Source organism: Anser cygnoides, chromosome 1 (assembly GCF_040182565.1).
Source record: "Anser cygnoides isolate HZ-2024a breed goose chromosome 1, Taihu_goose_T2T_genome, whole genome shotgun sequence".
In the NCBI taxonomy this organism is placed as follows: Eukaryota; Metazoa; Chordata; class Aves; order Anseriformes; family Anatidae; genus Anser; species Anser cygnoides.
The window spans coordinates 46,481,546-46,495,815 of NC_089873.1; the positions used below are offsets into that span (position 1 = coordinate 46,481,546).

Consider the following 14,270-nt stretch of genomic DNA (forward strand, 5'->3'; position numbering starts at 1 on the left):
GTGTTAGCTCAGTCCACTCCCTTCAATGCGCATTGCTTTTCTCCAAGGCTGCAGAAGAAAATGTGGAGAAGGAAGGAAGAGGGAACACAGTTACATTTTTCTGTTATTTGGATTATATGGTGCTTGATACAGCATTTGAAACTAAGCATGGTTTACTAAGCTGAAGAGATGAGTTTGTTGTTTGAAAGCTAGATACCTTGAATTTTTGTCAGCTGCTTATTGTAGTAGGATCATTTTTTCTGGCGAACATGCATGGTGGAGTACCTTTGTTTCATAACATTATCTGCCCTACAATGAATCAAGTATATCTGAATAATGGCGATACCCTTCACAAAGGTGGAAATGAAACATGGTGGCTAGGAGTTTGGTATCGCTTACTCGTCTTGTCAGGCTTTTTCTCTGAATGAAATGAACTGAAACACGCATTGAATCTTAACGTGTGCCATTATGTCTTTTCATGGGCGAGAGATTTCTTGCTGAAGAGCAGCTTTTCTTGCAAGATTTTCTGTGGACTGCTTTGCTTTGATAAGCAGATACTTTCCAGTTCTGCATCTTTTTCCTTTGTTAGAGTTTGTGGACGAGTGTTTAAAGCAGCGGTTTTAAAGATTGCCAGCAGGACTCTAGATTTCACTATGCATGATCCCAATAGTGTGCCTGTTGTACTACCTGTAGTTAGAAAGGTGTCATCATCACTATCAGGGTTTGACTCTTGAGTTGTTCAGATCCAAAATACTATCAGGGATCAGGAGTTGCTGACACAGGCTTGTATAAGACTTTTTTTTTTTTGTCTTTTAATATAATTGACTAAAATTTCCTTTCTAGCTAACCTGTGGTCTAACAGGGAGCCCTCTATGTGTCTTCAAGATCCATGCCTTTTTATAAAAAAAGTTTTATTTAAGTGTAAGTCTGAGAAGCATGAAGGAAAGCTTCCAAACTTGCCTCTGCATTAATTCATCCCCACTGACTGTGATATTCCTCATCTTAATTGCATATTAACTCTGAAGTTTACCAATGATAGCGCATACTTCAACTTGAAAAAGAAAATCACATTTTTTGTTTTAGTCTTACGTATTTGCTATTTTTACACATGTGCACACACTGAAAAATCTTAAGTGGCTTAAAAATGTTTGGTGTGGCAGAAATCCAGGTCACTTTCTGTTCATGCCAGTTTATGTGGTTCTGGGTGAACTTGCTTTTGCTCACCTGCAGCAGTAGATGCAAAAACACTAAGATTTCAGTAGAAGAAAATCGCAGTATGTTTCACGATAACATTATCCATCACGTAGTTGGAAAATCATCCTAAAATGCCTAGGAAGATTAATTCTACAAAGAGTAACGTAAGGATTGCATGGATCCAAGGGGTCGGTTCATCCTGCTGTGAGCAGCGGTATCACATCACCTGGTACGGCGTCACCGATATCAGTCCCGGCTAATATTTGACCAGTGCGTCACTCTGCTCGGTACCTGTGAGATACACCTCTTTGGCGGGGCACGTTGCCACCCCAAGAGATTGGGGTTATTTCTCTTCGAACCTGCTAGTGTAGCAGGGTTACATACTTGGCCAGAAAGGACAACTTTCTTCTTGTAATTACCTGTAGTTGTTTGGATGACCTTTGAAACTTCCAACTTCGACTAGTAGCATAAGAAGCAAGGGGCGTTTGCTTCTTTTCACCCTACTGAATATCCTACTTCTGTATTACTGCAGTTTTGTGAAAGTTACCCCATTTTTTAGCCAGCCAAAGAACACAAAGCTTGTACTTTCCCTAGAATAAGCGTAAAACAGGTTCTTTCTCTGCTTACACTGAAGTATTTACAGGATGTTTTCTACATGACTGACTTTATTGGCTTATGTGGTGTATGGAAGGACTTCAAAGCACAATGTAAGTGGGTGGAACAATCTACATTGTTCTGAATAAGTCTATATTTAATCTGAATGCGTACAGAAAGTGTTATCTGTTTATTACAAACATCATGCTGCTGAACCTAGTGAAAGAATTGAGTCTGAAAAAAAATGGAACAGGCAGTAAAGCAAAACTGCTTGGGGTGGCAGAAGAAAACAGAGAAAGATACAAAAAGTATTGAATTTCAAACATAAAGGAACTAAAAAAATACAGCACAATGTAAAATTTCATTATGATTCTAAGTGGAGACTTCATGCCAACGATTTTGCCTGTGTGAATGTGTTGGTAGTATTCTGATAAGCATAAAAGAATCAATGAATGTGTTTTTTTTCAACCAAAAAAAAAACCCTTTTCACTTCTATTTTTATTAGTAGCTTCACAATTGTATTGCATTTTAAGCTTTTGTAGCAGAATGGCATCTAAAAAGCCAAACTGAAATTGCTGTGGTGCTTTGTTTGAATTTAAAAAGTTTATTTTGGAGATAAACCGGCAATAATCTATTTGCTGGTAGAGTTCTTAATCAGTACATTTGTTAATATTAAGATATAAATTATTAAATCTTGTGTGTCCCCATTCATAAAAATCTCTTGAGACTTCAGGAGCATTTGGGTTAATGAAATAAACTCACTGAATTTTATTTCTAACTTTCAGTTTGTTTTATATAATTTTTGCAAAGGTATTATAAATCTGGATGCTGATTTTGCAGACTTTTGTACCATTAAAGTTCTGCTGAAGTTTTGTTTGTCAGACAAGTCTTGTGTATACATATTAAAAATTAATGCATTTACAGAATTGCCATGAATTAATCAGTAGCATTTTAGTTGCGTAGTATGTGATCATTTCCTTTGAAGCAATTCTCACAATAGGTTGACAGGGAAATAAGTTTCCAGAATTAAAATGATGTAGAAGATTACTTCATGTACAAGCAGCTGATACACGAGTGCAAAGCATTCTTAGGGAGGAGGGTATTTAAATAATGTCTGTGGGGAATAAAATTGTTATGGTTAAACAAGTATGCAGTGGGGAAGAATGAAAACAGAACACATAGTGATTTTTCTTTTTTTTTTGAAATTTGGTATTTCTCCTGAAGCCTTAGTGTTTTTTGTATCAAAGAGGTATAAAACTGTGTACAAAACTTTGAGTAGAAGGCGCTTGTTAAAGGGTATTTGGTTTTAATTCCAGTTTCCTTGTACAAACAGACTGGGCAAAGGATATCAGGTGATTTCTGATGAAAAACTAACAGAATTAGGAAGGCTCACACAAAGTAATTTGTTTCATGATTTTTTTGTTTCAAATCAAGAGAATAATTGCTAACAACTAATTATGTGACAAATACCTACCTAATTTTTGGCAGGTTGCTGGGGAACCAAGGTTTCTTAAACAGTAGGTCCTACAGTTCTTCTGTACACCTCTGAGGAGCTGACGCTAACCAAAGTTTGGATCTCTTCATTCCATCAGCTTTTCATTAGAAGAATCAGGAGAGGAATGTACCAAGTACAAGAGCTCCAGCTCAGGCTATGGCTTTCCATCCTTCCAGGCTTCCTAGCATGGATCTAGGAGCCTTGCTCCTAGACGTGTGAGGCAGGACCCCAGCGCAAATCTTGTGGCAGCTCTGCCATGCAACTACCATACAGCTTGAGAACACCAGAGCTCTTGTTTTCTCCGACTGGCTTCTTCATCTGACTCCTGAGGAAGCACTCTTGGGACCCACGATTTTCATGTTATAGACGCTCCCATTGCTTGGGGATCTGGAGACTGTAGAAAAATTCTCATTCATAACTACTACTACTAACTACATATCTGTAATTCAGTTCTGTAATAAATCTCATAAATATCATTCAGATATCCTAACAAATAGCCTATGAAGGGCTAGGATTGTACTGTCCCTGCAATAATAGAGTGTAAGTATTAGTTATATTTAGTCTGAGGCATCTTTTCAAAGTGAAGACAGTTAACAAAGAATTTCTTTTCTTCCATTGCCATTTGACTTGCTAAGTTAAGTATTCTATTATTTTTTTTTTTAATTTTTGAGAGGCTTAATGTGCTACAGTTTCAAACCCTGTGAAATTAGAAAATGCTGGTCCTCGTCGCACTGCCACAAGTACAGAATGAAACCCAGCAAGTCCTGCTCCCTTATCTCTGTAGAGTCATGTTTCTGTAGGGTGACTTTTAAACAGGTGTAGTGGAGATGCTGAATGGGAACAAATAACGTGGGCTGAGAAATCTCAGGCAAAACAAAACTGAAAAGTTGTCTCCCATTTCAAAATACACTAACAGCCTCTTGTGTGCTGCAGCTCCAGGATAGCTGCCTTCTCACATTCCAAATATACTTACTGAGTGTCTCTGAAACCGCTTGGCTGTATTATATGGATCCTTGGATTGATTTTTTTTCTACATAAGCTGTTCATTTAAACACAGCTGCAGTGTCTTAGTATGAGACAGTAAGGGATATTCTCATGGGAATGTAGCACTTTGTACAGCTCTATTTCCTTTTCAGCTATAGAATGTCTTAATGTATAGCAAACTGTTGTGACTGCGGTTCTCTTTAGCTAAAAATCTCTTACATTATTGTATCACTCCTTTTTCCCCTTTGAACTTGCTCCCTTGTGTGTCCCCTGTGTCCCGTTCCCTGCAGCGATCCCTGCTGGCTCTGGTGGAGATTGGTTTGCTGTGAATATCCTTACTACCAAAATGAGCACCAGGCGCTTCTCAGAAACCGTGGCAACTGACCACTTGCTTTCACCAGGAGTAGGGGCCTTTTGTCTGAATACCTTGCCCTCAGGTAACTTCCCCTCTCCCACCTTTGTAGATTAAATGTAAGAGGTGGTATGTATTTGTACAGATTTGGGACTGAAATGAATTCTATAAAATGTCAATTGGGTTTTCTCTCTTTTGTTTTTGGAACTTACGATTCTGCAAAAAGTAATTGCTTGCTATGCAGGTATGTTTGAAAACAAGAAAGTCCTAAACTAAATTTACAAAACTGACTTGGGAAGTACACCAGCAATCCTGTTATAAACATATATTTATTTATAATTTCTAAATGTAATCTTTTAGACGTATCTCCATATCTATAGGCTACTTGACATTTGCTGTTTATTGCTTTCACCTGCTTAATTCCTTTGTGTAACTTAATCTTTTTTTTTTTTTTTCTCTCTATCGATAGATATTTGGAGGATCAGTCAGCTTTTATCCTGGTTTATGTAAGAGAATAGCTGATTTTTTTAAAAATTAAAATAGGCTTTGTAGTTTATGTCGTACTGAAAAATCTTTTTTTTGTTGTAAAATCTGATTGCTTAGCATTAATAAGATATCTGCTAATGTTACATAAATAAATGGTGCAGTTTCCAGAAGGCAGATGGTGTCGTGCTTTTATGCCTCACTCTTGTTTCTTGGTTTAAATTTATAAAATTATTTTGTGTCAAGTGCCTTTTCTGTGCATTAGTTACAGAATGTCGTATTTTGACTGGAATGGAACAGTTACCAAGTATCAACAGATTCGCAGTGTGATGTGTTACTTTTGCTGCCTGCAATATGGAAATAGCATGTACCTTCCCAGATGTGTCTTAGCATATTAAGGATTTTGTTTTCTTGTACTCAACATACACATTAAGGTCTGTCGTATATAAGATTGTCAAGTTTTAAACAATTTTTTTGGGATTTTATGGTATTGGCCATTTGTACACATGGTTAACGATGCATGAAAAAGCTCGTGGAATAGACAAGCTGATATTGGTCTGTTTGAGGTTTTATCATAAATGAACGATTGAGCAATATTTTACTTACAAGGTGATTAGCATTCATGCAATGAAAGCTCCTCATCTCTGTGCAATGCTTGGCTATTTCTGAGCAGATTTGCTGCATGACATGTAATTAGATAATAGCTATTGATGACAGCAGCTGTTTCGGTTCTATCAGTACCCAAAGAACAACCAAGACCTTCCTTTACAAATAGAAGGAAAATAATTTCCTGTATGTATTACTACAGAACTAATTAGGGGGAGATTTATATACTGTTAAGAGAGTTGGTGGGAATGTCTGTATTTGAGAAAGTGTCGACTTAGAAATGGGACTTAGAGCGCGCATGAGTGTATTAAGTTGTCTTTAGGAAGGCAGCTGAGTAGAAGTCCACGCTGAAGCCTGCCTGTGTAGTGATGAAATAGAAGCGGTTATTTGGAAGGCATCAGAAAACTAAATGTAATATTGAGGCACCCGCCCCCTAGGATGGGAGAGGAGAGAAGGGGGATGGCGCGACAGGTTGTGGACGCATGGGCTGGGTGCTGAGTCAGGATTCCAGTTAGTGATCTGCCTGGTCAGGGGTGGGGAAAGGAGATCTGTCTTTAGACTATGACAAGTCAAAAGGCCTGATAAGAGCCGTTCAGGTGTTCCAGGTCGTGTTTCTTAGCCTGAAAAGTCCGGCCTGAAGCTGTAGGGTCACAGGTGGTGGTGTTGTGGTCACATCTGGTGTTTTGTTTTGTTTTGTTTTGTTTTTTTGCAGTTGAGTGCAGTAGGTCCAGGCAGGGTGTGCAAACGGGAATGCCCTCTAAAAGGGCATTAGGGTTAAGTTGTTAGACTCGTGCAGAAATTGTTGTCAGTGGGTGGAAAAAGGTGCCAGTCTGGTACTATAGACAGACAATGGTAGGTGTTCTTGAGAAATTTGCAGGTTGGTGCAGCTGCTGCAGTTGGTATTGCCATTTACGAGTCTCCTGTGATTACCTCTATGAGAATACAGGGAATGGCAGCCCTTGCAGTGTATTTACTGATGGGGGCTTCTTGGCAGAAAAGCGCATGGTATTTGAGAATCCACACAAGACACAACCTTGCCAATACAGATGACTTCTGGACAAAGGCTGGAGGATAGCCTCTGAAACCACCAAAGTTATGCCCATTGTAGGCTAATTACCTGCTAATAGTGGTGGTGAGTTTTTTACGGTGTTATGGCAATTCTTTTTGTGGTGCAGATTGGGAGAGTGTCATTGTTTTTGGTAGGGTTTTAGTCCAGAAATATTAAAATTTATCCTCACAAGTTTTTATTTTCAGCCTAATGTACTGCGAACATTCTTCAGTAAAGAACTTGAAGTGTTTGTGCAAGTGTGTCTGGTCAATTGTACTGTGGTGATGGCATAAAAGGTATTACCCCTCCCTACAAATCTTACCATGAGTGCCTGATCATTATTATTATTATTATTTTTTAATTCTACTAAGCTTTTGATTTTGGTACTGTGTTCTGTACTGGTGGTCCATGGTCATTAAAATGTTCCGTAATGAGTGTTTCCCTTTATTGGTTTTAAAGGCATTCTCTTTTGGCTTGGTATGTCTTTTTTGTTCTTATATTGATAAATGAGTACCCAATTAACTTTCTGTGCAGTTTTCATTACTTCATCATTATTTTTTCTGTTTATCCTATCTGTTTTTAAATTGGCTTTAATGTTTTCAGAAATGAATGTTTTATCCAAAATGAGGGCATGCCATCATATTTTATGGTGAAATTTAGTGCTACTTCCTATTCATACTTTTTATATAGTAGTACTTGAGCCTTATATGTCAGGCAATTTTTCATCATTTTCTCTTATCTTCCAATTTTATTTTCTTAAAACAAAACAAAAACAAATAAACAAAAAACCCTTTCATTTACAATTCATGGAAATTACTGGGTTTTATCTTCAAACGTCTAGTATCTTGCATCATCAATGAGTCAGCTGTTGTTGCAAAGCCGTTTGTTGATCTATTGAGTTCTTCAGAAGGTCAATTTTCTGAGGACTTGATGAATGTGACTTTAATGTTACCTGTCAGCTATCACACATTTTAACTCATTCTCTGGAGCTAAAATTCATTTACTCTAAATCTTACATAAACCATAGTTAATGATTTCATTCTGGGTGAAATACTGCTGTGATGCATTGCATTAAAAATAGAACATCGCTAGAACAGCCAGAATTCACTCAAAGATTTCTGTTACTCACAATCTACTACCTTTTCCACTACCTTTATATTTCTGCTTATCCCTTGAGCTTATTACATGGTGCTCTTGTAGTCTCCTGACCAATTTCTACTAACCTTAAGCCACTTAATGTATACTTAATTTCTGTACCAGCTTTTGTGACATCTTGATTGCAGTTTTTTTTTTTTTTTTTTTTAAGTACAAAGAAAAGGTGAAGTTGCTTGATTCTAATCTTGTTGCATGGACAGCTTCCACAGAAGCGTGGTGTTTGTATTCAGTACAGGTCAAGCACTTTACATCCGTGAAGTTTGTTGTCTTTAGATGACACTTTTGCCTCAATGGCAGCTAAATCTTTTTAATGCTGTATAACTGTTTTCAGTCTCTTATCCTTTCTCCTTCTTGTCATACATGGGTCAGGAAGGGACAGTTACTAAGAACTCTTCTGAAGGTCATTGTGCTTAATATTATTGGTATGTAGAGTTGTTTTTTTTTAATCTAGGGAGTCTGTCTTTTCTCATCTAGGACTTGCTCCCATGTAAATCTAAGCATCCTGGTACTTTGGACTTAACTAATGATACGCTGTCATGAGGAGAAGTATTGCAATGCTCCTGAACTTAGTGTCTGCAGGTGATGTTTTGTTCCTGAGAGACTTTGGTATTTATTGCTTCTGGTTACAGTAGATAAATACGAGAGAAACTTATTATGTCGCCTGCAGCAGGTTATTTTCTGTTTTCTGGGACACTTTTTTTTTTTTTTTTTGGCTTAGTGAAAGGTGGGGGGCTTTAAAGGTTTTTCAGATCAGAGCAGTTAATGAAAATCAATTTTGATCTGCAGTATTACAAATGAGATACACATGCAAATATGCAAGGAAGTCATTCATAACAGTAAATGCTGTGGATGCTGTGGTGATCTTTTTTTTTTTTTTTTTTTTTTTACAGAGTTAGTTCTTTTCAATTTAAATGCTAAGTCTTAAGTTTTAAAGTGGTACAGTGAGCAGAATAATGGTAGACCTCCTTTCTGCCAAGAGTCATGGAAACCTTTATCTTCCACTGAACTACAATTTAAAAAAAACCAAGACTGTGTTTCTTGCTTCAGAAATTACATTGAATTTCTTAGTGATCTAATAACTTGGTTCGGCCAGGTGGAACAGGAAGAAAGTAATCTTTCTGGTGAGTTCCTACTGTTCTATTATTGATACAGTTGCCAGTTCTTGTTAGGACATTCTGCCCTTTTTCTGAGCCTGTTGTTTTGAACCATGTATCTTCTAAAGGATTTCTGGTTCATAGTAAGGCCATCAGCAAGACATGTGGCTCATATTAACATTTAATAGTCTGTCACGATCAGGGCATATACGTAGGATCAAATCACTGGAGGAATTTTATTTAGAAGGCAGGGGGGAACATATGGTAGAGCCAGGTGGAACAGATTATCTATTCAGTAGATGAGCAAAACATCTGAGTGTCCCATGTCCAAATGAGATTCAGACTTCCATAATTTCTCTATTAAATCTAGAGGTCGGAGTTTCTGTTCATTGAACGTGACAAGGCATCTCTCCAAACCTTTGTGGAGCACTGCTCTGAACTTCACGTAATCTGTGGGCTCGATTCTACAAAACATGAGCTAATCCTTTCAGAATAGCTTCTTCCCCTGTCCACTCCACTGTATTTTTTCCTAGTTTCATTTTTTGGCCATCTTTCCTGTTTGCAACGTGGAGATCCCATTCAGAACTCCAAGCCTTTCTTGTCCAAGCAAAACTTCAGAATATAAATATTTTGGGCAAGGAAAAAATCATCTCTGTATGGGTTTTTAGTTCTTTTACTGAGACCTCTAGATTACTATTCATTGTGCTCCTGACTACTGTACATACGTTTATTTAGTACCGTGCTGTTATTCTGTGACCTTTTATGCTTTTCATTGAACTCCTAATCAATAGTCTGTAAAAAGAAGATTGAACCGTCTGTCTAACAGCACAATTATATTAATTGTGTGTGTGACACAGCTCAGGGGAGTTGTGTCAAGTTGCTTGTGGTATTAACTGTATTTCAGGATTCTTGCATTTAAAGTGTCAGATATTTTATGGCATTAATCTATCACCTTATAGAATTGAATATTAAACTGGTTTGAAATTCATGCTATTAGATGTAGTAATTCAAACTTCAGATTGCATGTTCGGAGAAGGGAAGGGTAGTTTGTTAAATTGAAACTAAATCAATGAAAACATTTTTGCTAAGAATAGCTCGTGGTATTAACAAGCCAACTATGTATTGTCTCATTAACAATGATGTCTTACTAACTCAGCAAAACAATGAGATAAAAAACCTTGTTGAACGCAGCCATGTACATTATTATATTTCTGTTCCTCTTGCCCTTTCCTTTTGCTTTCCTCTGTTCTCCTTGATTCATTTCTTGCACCAAGCAGTGGTCACCAACACTGTTCCCTCAGAAAGGAAGCTCATGGGATGTTATGCAGAGACATGGCCCAGTCGTTAAGGCTTCTGCTCCCAGTTTGAGCCAGTCTTTAAGGAGTAACTAAGCTGTTCTAAGGAATGTACGCCAGGGTGAAAAACAAAAGACAGGATGGGGGGAGCTGTTTGCATGGACTGAGTCAGAGAGAAGGGTGTGTGCATGTCGTGAAGTTGGTGACGCTGCTAGTTCCAGGAAATTACATGAAAAGCTCAGAGAATTTTAAAATGTTTTTCTGTCTAACATGTTCACAATGTCAAACATTATCAAATATTTCTGATGGCTGCTTATTCAGAATAACAAGATTCTGTTCTAACTTTCTGGTACGTACTTCTCGATTTTATATAAAAAAAAAAGTATAATAAATAATAATAAATATGATAGCCTAATAAGTTCTCAAAGTTTAAGCAATTTCAGCATTCCAGGTTGTAGTGCTAAGAGAGAGAGTCATTATTTAGATGTAGAGGTAATTTGCCAGCCTAAAAATCCATGCTGTGGTGTTCTTAAACCTTGACAGTAAATATTTGAAAACGTCCCCGAGGCATTGTTAACACCAGAGTTTTAAAGATATTATTAACATTAAATTGAATAATAAAATTAAAATTTAATAGTATTAAAACATTGTATCAGATTTTATCTGATTTTATCTATTTTATTTAACAATATTGTCAGTGATGGGTTTTGCCCACTCATAGCAAGTTCACTGGAACCTGTACTAGAAATGCATCAACGTGTCCATGGCTCACCTTCTGGGCATGTCCTGGTTTGATACACGGTGGGATCCTAGAACAAAGCCGTTTGGAGAGTTGTAGTTACCCTAAGAGGGTTTTTTTGTTGTTGTTGTTGATTTTTTTGTTTTGTTTTTAAATACAAAATGCTGTTCTTTTTGTTGTTTGGCCCTTTTTTAATTTTATCCATGAAGCTTCAAATTCTTCTAAATTTGAACTGGTATGATCACGTGTTTTGCAGGGTTAGCTGCTCAAATATGCCAGCTTGTAATTTTGAATTATTTATTTATAAATCAGAAACTACCATATGAAACTAAACTTTCCTGTTATTCGAAGTAGTGTATGAAATAGTGCTAAAGTGCTAAACAATCATAAGTATATTCTGTGGAACAATTAAGTTTAGAAGGAGCAGGGAATTATTAGAGAAACGTAAAGTGTTGGCATCCTCTGTGGAAAACTGGCTCTGGGCAGAGCAGATGTGGTTGTCATATGTTATGAAGTTACTATGGATTTTGGGGAGGTGCCACTGTCTCGCCAGCATCCGCTCATCAGTGACATTCCAGCTGGGGGAGTGGAATGAAGAAATCAGCTGTTAGAGGTGTCTAAACCTGAAATACCTTCTCGCAACCTTCCTGCTAAAGTTCCTTTCTCTGACCTTTGAAATGAAAGGTGTAGACTTCCAGGTGGATATCCTCTTGTGTTGGTTGGTGCTAGATGAAGCAGCACACAGAGCTTTCTCCCTTTCACTGGTTGCAAGGAAAGGTGAAAAGTTGAAAGCAGCACTCAGAAGAATTATTTAAAAAAAAAAAAAAAAAAAAAAAAGCTATGCTGAAAGGGAGGAAAAATGACACTGCTTGCTGATATTGCCTTCCCTGTCCTTCTGCTCCCTGTTGGTAGGATACAGCTCTTATTTTGTTCAAGGGTGTTGGAAGTAACTTAAGATTAGCTTTACTGTCTCTATTCTCATCCTTAATGGTATTTTGGTGTCTTTCTCACTGTGGAATTTGGAAACGTGTTCCTGTAGATCCTCTGGGTTTTACTGTGATTTGTCTGCAGTACAAAGACAAAGCTGGTGGTTACATCTGTCTGCCTTTGAGTTGAGTGCTGTTTCTTGTGTGCCATAGCTATTGGGGACCCAGAGGGGAGTTGCTACAAAGAGCATCAGAGTCTCAGTAAGCCATGTGTGTATGTAATGGCAGAATATTTTGCGTTTGCTGTATAAATGTGACTTAAAAGTCACAAGCTGGTGTTATTTAAAGGTGATTATCATCTAGTAAGTAGAGAGAGATACTGTGTTATGACCGAAAATGTTCAATGGCTGTTTATTTTAGGAATTTCAATTAAGAAGTTGGATGAGACTTGTCAGTATGATTTCTGATATACGAGACCTTATATTTTGCAGTTATTGACGGGGTGGTTTACTGAGGCAGGATATTCAGCTCTTCAATTTATTCTTTCTTGTTAAAAGGAACAAAGAAGGGTAACTGGAAAACGATGTGAGGAATAGAGGGCTTAAATAATTTTCATGTTTCTAAATGGAACATTTAGAAGTACTAGTTGTCAAGGAAAATATATTTGTTAGTAGTCTGATCTTAATATATTTTTTAATACTGTAATTATTAAAATATATTATTCTTGAGTCAAAGCTCATTTCTTCTGGTTATTTTTTTTTTTAAGCCAACAGAAACAACTGCAGCTATTCTCTCATAAGCAGCACGTCTAGTATTTTTTTGCAAATACACCCTGGATAACTTCAGACTTGGTATAATTTAAAAAATAAAAATAATTGAACCTTAAGTTCTGAACAAGCTTCTGTGCTCCCTCCACCCTCAGATGTTTTGGTCTTTGAGAGTTCTTCTTTATGCTTAAACTGACAGGGAGATGAAATTCTGTAGGTTTGTGATGTCTGTCTGAATGTCTGTAGAAGTGGTAAATATGGGCATTTTGGTTTTGTCAGGCTAGGTAAATGCATTTCCAAAGCTTACCACGATAAGAAAGCAATGAAACAGTTGGGCTAAGAAAATGGTAGCCAGTTTTCAAGCCACAGCTGGAAACTGTTAGGAGGAAAAGGTTGCCAGCCTTCTTCACCTTCTTCTACCATCTCCCGCTGAGTGTCTTACTCAATAGGGACTTTGTACAGAAACCAGTCTGAATGGAAAGGGAACTTCTGGGTCGCACCAGGGCCTCCATTTTGGACAGAGCAACCCTTTTGCGCTCTGCCTGGAAAATACCAGCATGGGCGGATTTCAGTGGGAAATGTCTCAAAGTGTAATGCAAGCAGCAGTATTTTCTTCTATCTAATCTTGTAAAATTAGACCCACTCATGAGCAGAAACAGATTTCCATGGCTGTATGTGGGTGCGGTTAAATACAGCCAGTCTTTAGCTTGTGGTAGGTATAATGCTATGGTTGTTGACTTGAGGGCAGAGCACTCATGATTTTGTCGTGTTCTCTCACAAGGATGTCAACCATTTGACACAGTTACATCGACTGCTCTATTGTATAAGCAAATCATAGCACCTTTTAAGTATAGTGACATATATTGCATGTCTTCTCTATTAAGTAGCTACAGTTTTTTAGCCTTTGCATATCAGACTATTTTTTCAAGCTTCCAGCCAGTATATTATATTCACCATACTGCCGTGTGCCTGTTTATATAAATGTATAATTTCTTTGTTAAATTCTGACTAAAACAATATTATAAATGAAACTTTTCAAGATATAGTGTGTGTGTACATATATATATACACACATACAGTGTGTATATATATATATATATACATACAGTACCTATATATATATATATAAATATAGGTACTGTTTAAAAGTACCTTTTTGTTACCTGTCCTGAGTTAAATTATCAGCCATTTCTGCATGCTCCAGGAATTACGGTATATGTCACAGAGGTTTTGATTTTTTTTTTCTTTTGAAAAATAGAGTGAGATGGGTTCAATTCTACTTTATATAGTTTGAAATAAGTAGTTAAGTATTTTGAATTAAATATCTGTTATTCTGGGTGATGAACAAGTAGGGAAATACCTCATAGTGTATTTAATTGTCTACGTATTTAGTGAGACAAAGCAAACATGAAATTTCGTGGTACTAATTCTTTTCAGGGTGAAATTGTACCTAAGATAATTTCCATCTCCCCTGCCTGCTGTGCCAGACCATTCCTTTAAGTTAAATTGTCTGCTGCATGCAGGACAGCTCTGATTTGCTGTACGTGCATTTACTTAAG

At 37.2% G+C, this 14,270-nt stretch overlaps 1 protein-coding gene across 3 annotated transcripts in view; it reads left to right on the plus strand.

Moving 5' to 3' along the window:
- The window catches only part of BLTP3B (bridge-like lipid transfer protein family member 3B), a 56,861-nt gene that overhangs the window by 2,942 nt on the left and 39,649 nt on the right, over window positions 1-14,270 (plus strand). Inside the window, exon 2 of one of the 3 annotated variants that reach the window (XM_048061147.2) lies at window positions 4,537-4,683. The exons of the other annotated variants lie outside the window; for them this stretch is intronic. The gene's annotated coding sequence lies outside the window, so the exon portion shown is untranslated. The remainder of the gene's footprint in view (window positions 1-4,536; window positions 4,684-14,270) is intronic. 3 annotated transcript variants of the gene reach the window in all.